This window comes from Eucalyptus grandis, chromosome 4, assembly GCF_016545825.1.
Source record: "Eucalyptus grandis isolate ANBG69807.140 chromosome 4, ASM1654582v1, whole genome shotgun sequence".
Classification (NCBI taxonomy): Eukaryota; Viridiplantae; Streptophyta; class Magnoliopsida; order Myrtales; family Myrtaceae; genus Eucalyptus; species Eucalyptus grandis.
In genome coordinates, this window is record NC_052615.1 from 14,983,066 (window position 1) to 14,994,278 (window position 11,213).

The following is an 11,213-nucleotide window of genomic DNA, read 5'->3' on the forward strand; positions in this document are numbered from 1 at the left end:
GGCCCCAAATGAGGTCATCCCCAATTGCAAGCAAGGGCCTTCGCTAGCAATTGATGGGCCCGCAAAGGCCTCGCTAACCACAGGCAAGGGCATGAAGGCCCTTCCTAGATATGGGCAAGGCCACGCTCACTCACCTGCAACCAACCCAACCCAAATTGAACCAAACCAAATCAAGGTAGAAACTTTTCTATTTGCTATCCGAACCAAAAAGACCTGAATTTTTTTGTTTGGATCTATTCAGTTCGTTTTGGCACCGATCTTAACCTTGTATGATCTACACTGATCTTAAAGATAAGTTGTCAACTAATTTAGTATACTTTTCCATATTTGTTTCCACATTTATGGTGCGTTTGGAAGAGGCTTGAGGGGATGACTTTGCATTCAGACCAAAGGCCTTATCTCCAAGGACTTGGGATTTCACAAGCAAGCTTTCTGTCTCTCCTGTTGCTATTTTGCAAAGTAAAAAGCATGAGACCTGCGAAGACTACTCCCACCAACAGCCGCACAATGCACGACCCCCAGTCAACCACCAGTTCCGACCATTAGATACGAGCGTGCCATCGCAGGAGAAGGATGCCTTACAGATATTAAGAATATTTCGCATCATTTGCCACATAAAGAAAATGGGGATATTAGTTGTTATTCAAAACAAGACGACGAGATGCGAGATTAGCATTGGAAGCACACCCGAGGTGCACCAATTTCCTCAAGATCACTCAATTCTTATATCAAGATAAATAAATAAATAATTAATTATATGCAGAAGAGAAATGTGAAATTTCTGTATATTTCAATGTGTTCCAATAAAAAGTATACGAGCATCGTATGTTTTATTAGATGAGACTATCTAAAGTATCAGGGTAATAAAATATCTATCAAAATCAATTATGGATATACACAATTCTAAGAGATATAGAGAATTAAACAAAATATAAGAAACAAATATAACAATACGCATCGTCCTCTCCTCCATTCGTCTTCTCTTTCCCCATCACTTTTAGCATTTAAGATATGACATCAAACTTTCCAAATAAGATGGCAACATCGTGGAATGAGTCTGACTACTACATGGAAGTGTTAGCACTACCGTGCCCTCCTGTTGACTTGGAGGCAGCAGCCACGGAGAAGTCATCCGAGGAGTGTGAAAGAGACATGCCATGATTTTCATGACATGGCCCGCCGTGCGCCATTTGAGTGTCTCTCGATCAAGTCTTCGCTAGACGCTTAGGACAACATGTCTATAATGAGCCAAATGCGAAAGTGATGCACCATTCGAACGTTTCTTGATAAACTCCTCACACAGAAGCTTAGGGTCACGCGTCCACAGTAAGCCAAATGCGAATGTGATGCACGAGGGAATCTGTTGGTTGAGCTTTCAGAATCAGAGGCCAGTGAGGCAAGGCAATGCTCGAGCTCGCTGGGGTGTGCAAGCTTGACCTCAGTTGATCTAGAGAGGTGGAGCCTCGCCTGAGGCTCGCGGCTCGAGCTAGCAGGGTTTGGGCTGAGGTAGAACCTTGCTGGCTCTCTCCTGTGGTTATCGCGACTTAACTTTTCTGTCCAGACCAGAAATTACATAAGTATAAGGGAACTGCCTAAAAAACAGGCTTACAACCCTCAATTAGGTGCGGGTTTTCTCAGGCACATACATTGTGCAACATTAAGATATTTGATGTCAAGTCAAACTGATACTATGAGAATTTTCAAATAACGAGTTGCTAATACCTACTGGGGTCGGGAAACTTTATTTTATCATATCTATTTCACCTGTGGGAGCAAAATGGTCCCTACGAGGTTTGGTCTTATTATTTCTTTTGCCTGAGTAGCCGCATGCATGCAAAAAGGAAAACAGAAGACTCTGTGGGCTCCCGTTCTGAACAGCTACAATGAAGAAGCCACGGTTGCTCGAAGGAAAGAAAAGGAACGCACCTTGTTTCCAGCCATAGACGAGCGTTTTGATTTTGGGCTTGAACATGCAGTGATTTTATACTATGATCTTATATGTAATTGAGTACAATGTGAATTTGGATGTAATTTAGGCATAGGAAATATTTGAGCAGGTAAACAATTATAGTCCTGTAATTATCTTATTATGATTTGCTCTAACTCTTTACGTAAATATAGGTGCCAATACTCAAACCGAATCACGTAAATCTCTAGTGTCTTTATTATTTTTTGTTTATTTCTCTGGTAATTTCACATTAGTTCATTTGCAAAGTCCATTAGCGTTTTCGCATTATATTCTTGACACGAAACAACGGCAGAAGTAGGGACATGTGGCGAACGACTAAATGGCCGATGCCTAGGGTCACCAAACATCACCGGAACACTTTGACAAAACGAGGCCATGTGCGGCCAACTTGATTTCATCCAAAATGAGGAAACTAAAACTATGTGTCATTGTGGCATTTCAAAAAAACACATGGCGGGCACCAACTGGAAAAGCGGGATGGAGTCGATTAGAGCTAGGGTCAAAATCGACAATCAACACAGAGTAGGTAACAACATGCCACGGTGACCGACTCCAACTCTGCAAAGCTCAAAATCAAGTATGCGCCGGCGCCGACGAGTCTTGGCCCCAGTTGGCTGAGATGGGGGAAGAACAAAGCAACTAAAAGGGATCGGTCGTGGGTCTTGACTCGGTTCTGCAACGATAGCCGGAAGGCAAACCCAAAGCGAATTGAGATATGGTCGGTCACACCACGCAATTTGTGGAAAAAAAAAAAAGTAACTACACAAGACTTAATCAATAGGTAGCACGATGCTTGAAAATCACTACACCATAGAGGTTATCTCTCTAGAATCGAGAACCAAACTAGACAAGATTAGTTTTCAGTCTATGGAACTAGGAACCAACCCTATCCACCCTAAAAACCAGGTAGCCTCTGTGTAGTTCCCAAGCTGTCCCAAGAACTAACGGTGTTACTTTTTTAGAATTTTTACTTTCTTTCTAAAGTTCATATATATATTGAAAGTTACCATAGTGTTGGGTAAAATTAGTAATCATGGGAAGTTACGAGTAAATAAAAAAATCACTCCTACAAATAACATGTACTTTGTTCCCTTAGTGAATAAAAATATTAATGATACACTATGGACCGGTTTCGTTGGTTTGGATCAATTAGTCCAATTCCTTTCTAAGAATCAGAAACCAAACCAATTCCCACATGAACTACCTAGAACCAACCAACCATGGCCCAGTCTAATCCAATTCACAAATTGGACTGGACCAATGGACACCCCCACTACACGACGTCCTATCATATCTCAATGATTAAAAGCTTTTCAATACTCTACATAACATTGATCAGGCCTGGGTAGCCTGAAGTGGGTAGGGCTCGGTTCATGAATGGAATTCTTAGCTTTCGCCTGCCTATGTTGCCCTTTCAGTTGATCGAGCATAGCTAGGCTTGTGCATGGGGCAAGGCCCGTGCATGGTGCCAAGCCATGGGCCCGTGCCAGCCCCGTTTATTCATTTACAAAAACTTCAAATATAATTTGTCATTTTACCCTATCCTTCACGTGGTTCGCACTTGTAGGATGACATATCCTGCTTTTTAGGAGGATGATTCTTGAAATTTTTCTTACCTAATCGAATTAGAATTATGTGAATCACAATCATTGATTTAGTAGGTTTTACACTGCTAAACAATAAGATTGCTTGTGGTCGGCCCAAAAGCTGAAAGCTGGGCCTTGAATAACATCATTAGTCATCTTCATGGGCTCCCTCTAATCTTCTGAACCATTCTATCCCACAAAGGCCCTCCTTATACTTCTATAAACTGCTAATCACTTTAGTATTTACGAGAAACAATGAGTCCAAGACTTGTCGTTAGGACTTAGAAGACACTGGACCTCATAAAAGATTGAAATGTGCTAAAAACGTCCAAAGCCCTTTTCAAACTATGTAGACTGATGCAAAATAATATGGTTGATTATATGGATCTCGAGCGGGAATGCACTTTGAAAGGAGGGGCCTCTGGAATAGACAGAGCTGGACTTCTACTTGATCTCATTTTTGTGCTTTCTATGTATATGCAAGCAGAACTCAGATTTTGGGAGCTACTAGTTCATCAACTTGGTACACGCTCGTACATTGCTTTCACGAAACAATCAATGGTTTAGGATTTAGCTTCAAATTTGTCGAGCCTTCTTATGTTGATAATCCTAAACTCTAAATTCTGAAACTTAAAAAAAAAAAAAAAAAAAAAACTACTCCGAGCACTTGCAATGGTAGGGTTCGTTGATATTTCTAGTGTAGTGGATGCTATCACACGTATAATCATACTCAATTCGATATAATTGTTTGATCTTAAAGGGGATCTTCTATAATTCCGCATGTAATTCATTAATCTCATATTGTGTTTCGTCTCGTTCAAAATAGCTTTATTTGCACTTCATTGTGTTTGATTTTCAGAGGTTATTCACCGAGTTCTGAATCTGGAAGCATATAATCATGGTTATGTATATCGTGTCACTGTCGATCACTGCAAAAGATGAAGAGAAAAAACTAAGCTGATAGATGGAGTAGAGGTGAACCAACTTCTCTTACAAAGTTAACGGATCCATTACATTTAGTAAAGAGTCCCAATTGGAAACGTTGTGGCATCATTGACATTCATGGTTAAGAAAAGATGCAAGAGCTACACTTTTCAATTCACATCGATGAATCATTCAATTTGAACAAGATAACTGATAGATCTCAATGACTTGTTAGTCTTTCACCCTCTTCATGGTCAAGCATTCCTCTGATTTCTGCAGAACCAATTCCCACATGAACAAGCTTATAAATCAAGTATGAGCCGGCGCCGACGAGTCTCGGCCCTAGTTGACCGAGATGGGGGAAGAAGAAAGCACCTAAAGGGGATCGGCCATGGGTCCTTACTCATTTCGGCAACGACATCTGGAAGGCAAACCCAAAGCAAATCGAGATATGGTCAGTCACCTCAATGTCTCCGAGCCAGTATCCCTAAGAGATAAGGGAATCGAACCCAGAGAAACCTCACTGGAAATTTAGGTGTTGTGGAAGAGCAGGCCACAAACGTGGTGTCAGCTAGAAGTCGTCAGTTTGTGGCGAGATTGCCGGGCAATGCCCGGCTGAAAACAAAGTTCACTTTCTCTCAGCACCCCCCCCCTCCCCTTTTGCTATTTTGTTTAGGGGCTAAAGTTTAACCCTAATTTCTATACAATTTATTACTAAATGAGTAGTTAAAATTTAGGTATCACCGGTGGCTGGTCGACCATTGCTAAGGCACGATGACTAGCGAAGGAAGAAGAAAAACAAAAAGGAAAGAAAAATGAAATAAAAATTATTTAAAATGCAAACTTTTAAAAAAATTTGTAAAAATTATCAAAATCGACCTCAAATGTGCCACGTAAAATAATTAGCATCCATGTCAGGAATTGTCTTCAAAAAATGGAAATAATGAAAATGTTAAGGACTCAATTAGCATTATTAAAAGGTTTAAGACCAAATTGAACCAAGAACCGACCCTTTCTTTCTGTTCAATTATTTTTTTCTTGATTTTTATAAGCTAACCAACAAAATTGTCTTTCTTTCTATCATCTCTCTCATCGGTTTCATAATACAAATGCCCAATTACACCCAACAAGATATCATTTTTTCCGCTTTGCCTAGAAATAGTTGTTAATTTCACGTTGTGGTAGCATATTTTTAATCACAAAAGCCACATAAAAAATTAGAAATTTCTAGTTTTGACGAATTATGAACACACAATTAATTGCCTTTTTATTTATAAAGTAGTTTGAGAGAAACTATATTTCAAAGTGCAAAAATAAAATTCAATATAATTGTCTAGTCAATCTTGATCAAATTTGGAAGAGGAAAAATGATCAAAATATGAAAAAGGTTGATTTTTAGAAGCATGATCAAATGTTAAACATATTAATTTATATCTAGATAAACAAAAAAAGAAAAAAATATGAAAGGAATTTCTTGTCGTTTGACTCATACAATAAAGAAAGTATGGGAAAAGTGCCAAAAAAAGTCATAAACATTTTGTCTTTGTGCCGATTTAATCCTAAACATTTTTACGCCGTGTCAATTCAATCATTTTCGGTCAATTTTGGCCGGATTTTGCTGACTGGACGCCGTTCGACTAACGTGGCCTAATCGGCGTTGATGTGGATAACTTTTAATAATATTTTAGTAATATTTTAATATTTTTTATTCTTTATTCTTTTATTCTTTTTCTTTTTTTCTTCTCCTCTTCTTCCTCTAGCCGGTCGTTGGGCCTCGGCAGCGGCCGAGGCAACGGCCAACGAGGTAAGGTCAACCTCGCCGACCACCTCACTAGTGGCCGCGAGGGCAGCCTCGCACGAGGCGGCGAGGCTCGCCCTCACCAGATCCACCAAGGGCAAGCCTCGCCCATGGCCGGCGAGGGTCGAGCTTCGCTCATGGCCGACGAGGGCGAGCCCCGTTAGCTTGGCGCGAGAGGCCGGCTCAATTCGATCAACTCCCGAAGCCTATTCTGATGGAGCCGACAGCTCTAACCTAGTCGGATCAGCGCGCGCCGCGCTGGATCCGATGCTCCTCAAGGATCTTCAGCACTGGATGGCTCCGCCTCTGGAGAGTGTCAATTCCTTCACGGCACTCCTCGGGCTCGCCTTGACCTGAGCCATCAAGCTCCTCCACTCGCCTTGGCGGTGGTGGGGGCAACTTCACTTTCACCGCGGATTCCAACCTCACGGCAAGGTACCCCGCCTTCGTTGAAGAGAAGAATGACTCCCCGGAGACGAGCTCGCGAAGGTGAAGAGCAAGATGTTGACGGAGTTCGACTTGAATCCCAACTCGTTGCTAGATCCGGCGAGGCAAGCCTTGCCGCCCAAGCCTCGAGGGCAGCCTTGCACCAGGCGGGCGAGGCTCACCCTCACTGGATCTGGCAAGTTCGAGCCTCCCCAACCATGGTCGAGGCTCGACCCTTGCCGGATCCAACAAGGGCGAGCCTTGCTGCCTCACGCGAGGCCACCCTCGCGGCCACGGCAAGGTGGCCAGCCGGAGTCGACCTTAACCTCACCGACCGGCACCTCGGCCGATCGCCGAGGTCCGACAACCAGCTGGAGGAAGAAGAGGAGAAAAATAAAGAGAAAGAAAAAAATAATAAAATAATAAAATAATAAAAAATCGAAAAATAAAAAATATTAAAGTATTATTAAAAAATTTCAACATCGGTGCCGATCGAGCCATGTTAGCTAGCTGGTGTCCAATCAGCAAAATCCGGCCAAAATTGGCCGAAAAGAACTGAACGGCACGACATAAAAAGGTTTAGGACTAAATCGGCATCAAAAAAAGGTTTAAGACTTTTTTGATAAAATTTGGAAGAGAAAAAATGATAAAAATATGAAAAAGGTTGATTTTTAGAAGCATGATCAAATGTTAAACATATTAATTTATATCTAGATATTAACAAAAGATAAGCAAAAAAGGAAAAAAATGAAAGGAATTTCTTATCGTTTGACTCCTACAATAAAGAAAGCAATTAATATGAATTATGTCACACCCCAAAACTACAAAGAATGGGGATAACTCAGCCATCCTTCCACACGAAGGATGCGGCCTCAAATACAACCAACAAACTAATATCAACATATATATATATATAGATATAAGTCAAACTATGAAACTAATTGAATTTTAATTCTCAACTTTGAAACAATGGTTTGCTCAAACTATTTGATTAAAAATAAGCAATTAATTGTGTATTCATAAGTCATTAGAAATATAAATTTAACATCTTCTATGTGGCTTTTGTGAATTAAATATGCAATTAATAATCTTCTCTAGACAAAGTGATAATAGGATATAAGATAATATGATATCTTGTTGGATGTAATTGGACATTTATATTAAGAAATTGATGAGAGAGATGATAGGGATAAATGCAGTTTTTCTTTAATTAGCATGATAAAAAAAACAGTAAATTGAAGAGAAAAAGAAGGTTAATTTGGCTGGTTAACTGAAAAAAAAAATACTTTCCTGTTGACGCCTAAAATTAGTTAGGTTTTATTTACCTTTATTTAACTTTATTTTATTTTATCTTTTTTTCAGATAATAAATAAACAAATAACGAGAAAACACAGAAAAACAGAAAAAACAAAAAAAGCAGCCCCCGCATGGGTGCCCGGCCCATCATCGCCTCAAGCCCGGCCCCTCCGCATCGTCTTCTTCCTCGCACCACTGAAGAGCAGGTGCGACGCCGGAGAAGCATGAGCGGACGGCGGTCGCGTGCGGAGCAGAGGGGCAGGTGGCGTCAACGAGACGTGACCGGAGGCAGCGATGATGGCGGATGGGACGGCGGTCCAACCGGCGGGTCGAAGCCTCGCCGACCGGCTGTTCCCGTGCCTATAAATAGAGGGGAGCCACCGTCGAAGAAGGGACACGAGACGAGGCCGAGAAGGATCGAAAGGCTGCGGATCTCGAAACCTCCCACGAGAGACTTCGGAGGGGGGCCGAGACGAGCACGCCGAGATCCAAGGTCGGCCGGAGAAGTGAGCACAGAGACGCGCTGAGGAAGGAGAAAGGGAGAGGGATCGAGGTCGCGACCCTTGGACACCCCACTGAGAGACTTCAAGGGGGCCGAGGGCTCGCGGCTTCGGATCTAGGCTTCGCCGGAGTAGAGAGAGAGAGAGAGAGGGACGCCAGAGAAAAGGAGATTCGCGTGGGTCTCGCCGTCGCGCCGCCCCCGTCGCGCCGTTGCCACGAACAGGTATCGTGATGTCGCCGTCATTGTTGCCATCGCCGCCGGAATGCTCCCGTTCCCCCCTTTCGGCGCCGCGGATTCGCAAACCCTAGGGTTTGTGATTTCCGGGTCACGAAGCGGATCCGAGTTTGGAAAGCCGGGTAGGGTTTCACCAAGGGAGCGGGTTGCGAAGTCGGGTCGCAAATCGGAGCCGGGTCGCGGAGCGAGCTGTTGGGCCGGGTTGTCGGGTCGGGCTGGGTGTCCCTAAACACCCGGCCACGACGCCGTTTCATTAAATAAAAAAAAAAAAGCCGAAAAATCCGAGTCGGGCCCGCGTTGCGTGCCTGGTAAAAGCAAGGCCAATGCCCTCTAAGTAAAAAAATACAGCCAAAAAAAAGTTGTTGTTATGGTCCATAGAACCTCTATATGACAAGAAAAACTAGTGACAAATGCCAAGATAGTCACCAACTCTCACCCTCTTACATGTGAGCTAAGTCTACATCACATTCCCATTGTAAAAGTCTCTTCAGATTAGGGGCACTTCAATTAACGTAGGATTTCATATGTTTATAAGCATCGCTCGAAGAAGTACGAGCAAGACTATTCTATCTCTTTTCGCAGGACTCTTGACTTGCAAACCTGGAGATGATCGTGCGGCACTTCGTTCATGAGCCTTGACCTCAACGGTCCCATTCGATGAGCTATTGACCAAGTCTTCATCACAATTTCAACAAAGACCTCTCATATTGGTAAAGTCGTACCATTTGCAAGAATACTCAGACCCCTGCTGACATGATGACAGTGAGAAGTGTGGTCCTTATGAATCCTATATCAATGGTCAGGATAGCCTTTTCCATGAGAGTGAGCGGAAAGTTCTTTCAGACTGAAAGTCCCTCATCTGGCATGCTCAAGACATCTACATTCTAAATGAATGTTGTCTTTCAAAATCTTCCCCAGTGGAAATCAAAAGATGCAGAACTGACAAAATTGTCATGCATGAATCTCATTTGAACTCATGAATTTACAGCATATAAAATCATGTGTGCATACTGTGCAAATAGCAAACATACTCTTAGAGATCAGAGATATTGTCAGGTAAGCATATCTCTATCCCCATTTGTCTTAAGGTACCTATCGCTGTCTCGGTACTCTCTTCTTAACACTTGACCTATTTGAGTCGTCCTTTAAGTTTGGATGCTTACAACTGTCTTAGTATCCCATTGTCTTTTAATACCGTCCACCGTTCGGGTACTCCCTCTTAACGACACTCGACCTGTTCGAGTTGTCCCCAGAGTATTGATACTTGTGACTGACCAAGTATCTTTGGGAATACCTACTGTTGTCTAGGTATCCCCATATCGTCAAGTACCCACCGTTGTCTAGGTACTTCCTTTTCATGACACTCAACTTGCCCGAGTTGTTTCCAAATAATAGCAGCTGTTCAAGCATTCCACTGCTTTGTGTGCCTGCACCTACCCAGGTATGCTTTCTTACACTTGGACCAACTGAGTGGTCCCAAGTTGTATCATTAAATACTTGTGTTCATCCAAGTATTCCAGTACTTTGTACACCTGTGGCTATCCAGGTGTTCCACCCCTTTTAAGTGCCTACGGCCACCCAGGTAAGCCTCATGCTACATTCAAGTTTATGTTACCAGGAGGTGAGAAACCTTCATGAATATGCGGGACACGTCCTCGATATTCCAATTACCAGGAGGTGAGAGACCTTCATGAATATGCGAGGCATGTCCTCCATATTCCCAATTACCAGGAGGTGAGAGACCTTCACGAATATCTCAGGTACGCCCTCAATATTCCCAATTACCAGGAGGTGAGAGACCTTCATGAATATTTGAGGTACGTCCTCCATATTCCCAATTACCAGGAGGTGAGAGAACTTCATGAATATCTCAGGTATGCCCTCGATATTCCCAATTACCAGGAGGTGAGAGACCTTCATGAATATTTGAGGTACGTCCTCCATATTCCTAATTACCAGGAGGTGAGAGACCTTCACGAATATCTTAGGTACGCCCTCGATATTCCCAATTCCTAGGAGGTGAGAGACCTTCATGAATATTTGAGGTACGTCCTCCATATTCCCAATTACCAGGAGGTGAGAGACCTTCACGAATATCTCAGGTACGCCCTCGATATTCCCAATTACCAGGAGGTGAGAGACCTTCATGAATATGCGAGGCACATCTTCAATATTCCCAATTACCAGGAGGTGAGAGACCTTCACGAATATCTCGGTACGCCCTCGATATTCCAATTACCAGGAGGTGAGAGACCTTCATGAATATTCGAGGTACGTCCTCCATATTCCCAATTACCAGGAGGTGAGAGACCTTCATGAATATCTCAGGTACACCCTCGATATTCCCAATTACCAGGAGGTGAGAGACCTTCATGAATATGCGAGGCACATCCTCAATATTCCCAATTACCAGGAGGTGAGAGACCTTCACGAATATCTCAGGTACGCTCTAGATATTCCAATTTACCAGAAGGTGAG